Here is a 1,406-nt window from a genome sequence, read left to right as displayed (position 1 = left end):
ACATTGTAAATAATTTAAGAAGAAATTATAAAAATTTCAAAATATATAATTACATATTGTTTATAAGATGAATGAAGTTGACAAAATCATAATAAAATGCACGTTTGTAGTGATAAGTTTCATCCAAAAATAAATATAGCATGATGTAAAAATATCAGTAAGTAAGTCGGACTAGAAGTCACAGAAACAAAGTATCAAAATTGATGTTGGCGTGCCACGGAGAAGAGTGAATGAACAAGAGGATTAAAAAAGAAGGGGGGTTGGGATGTATAGAACCTATTGATGAGCGAGCAATAAAATGGTCAGGTGCTCATTGCTCGGGTCGGGCAAATCATAATGCTTGGGCGCTCGACCCGAGCAGGGCCGGCGTCAGCACCCGGCATACCCGGGCAAGTGCCGGGGCCCTGGAAAATCAGAGGGGCCCAGCCGCCCACTCACTGTCGGGGCCGGGCTCACACACCCACCCGCCCACTCACTGTCGGGGCCGGGCCCACACACCCACCCGCCCACTCACTGTCGGGGCCGGGCCCACACACCCACCCGCCCACTCACTGTCGGGGCCGGGCTCACACACCCGCCCGCCCACTCACTGTGGGGGCCGGGCTCACACACCTGCCCGCCCACTCACTGTGGGGGCCGGGCCCACACACCCACCCGCCCACTCACTGTCGGGGCCATGGCCGCATCTTCGGCACCTGTTCAGTGACGCAGGCGCTGCTTGATTGCCGGCACTCCCCCAGTCCCAGAAATGGCCGCGCGCTGTCAGGCTGTGTCTGCTAGTAATGACACGGCAGGGTCGACGGCACTGCACCTTTAATTTTGCTTGTGTGTCGCCCCTGCCGCGTCATTACTAGCAGACACAGTCGCACAGCGCGCAGCCATGTCTGGGGGAGTGCCATCAAACACCGTCGGAGCGGAGGTCCTGCACAGATGGGGGGGGAGCTGCCCGGACCCGACCGCAAGTGGGCCCCTCTGATGGTCCAGGGCCATGAAGTCTGTGACACGCCGGGGGCCCTGCACTGCACCATACCTGAGGAGCTGCTGGACAGGACACTGGACCGGGGACAGGTGAGTGAGGCTTCCCCAATCCCCATATTAAAAATACTTGTAATGGGTCTGTGTGAGTGCATCTATGTGAATGTCAGTGTGTATGACTGTGTATATATATTTGTCTGTTTTATATATGTCTTTAAGAATTTGTGTAAAAATATGTGTTTGTATGTGTACATATCTGTGTACCGTGTGTGCGTGCGTGTATCTGCGTACCGTGTGTGCGTGCGTGTGTCTGCGTACCGTGTGTGCGTGCGCGTGTCTGCGTACCGTGTGTGCATGTGTGTGTGCGCGTGTCTGCGTACCGTGTGTGCGCGTGTCTGCGTACCGTGTGCGCGTGTCTGCGTACCGTGTGT

General features: G+C 54.8%; 1 protein-coding gene across 1 annotated transcript in view; it reads right to left on the bottom strand.

The window, feature by feature from the left end:
- LOC141182798 (gastrula zinc finger protein XlCGF66.1-like) overlaps nucleotides 1–1,406 on the bottom strand; it is a 362,704-nt gene that overhangs the window by 261,553 nt on the left and 99,745 nt on the right. The gene's annotated exons all lie outside the window — the stretch shown is intronic.

The sequence above is a fragment of the Phyllobates terribilis genome, unplaced genomic scaffold, assembly GCF_046119375.1.
Source record: "Phyllobates terribilis strain yellow unplaced genomic scaffold, ASM4611937v1 Scaffold_36__1_contigs__length_13169755, whole genome shotgun sequence".
NCBI lineage: Eukaryota > Metazoa > Chordata > Amphibia > Anura > Dendrobatidae > Phyllobates > Phyllobates terribilis.
Note: the sequence above shows the minus strand (reverse complement) of the source record. Positions and strands in the feature narration are given on the sequence as shown.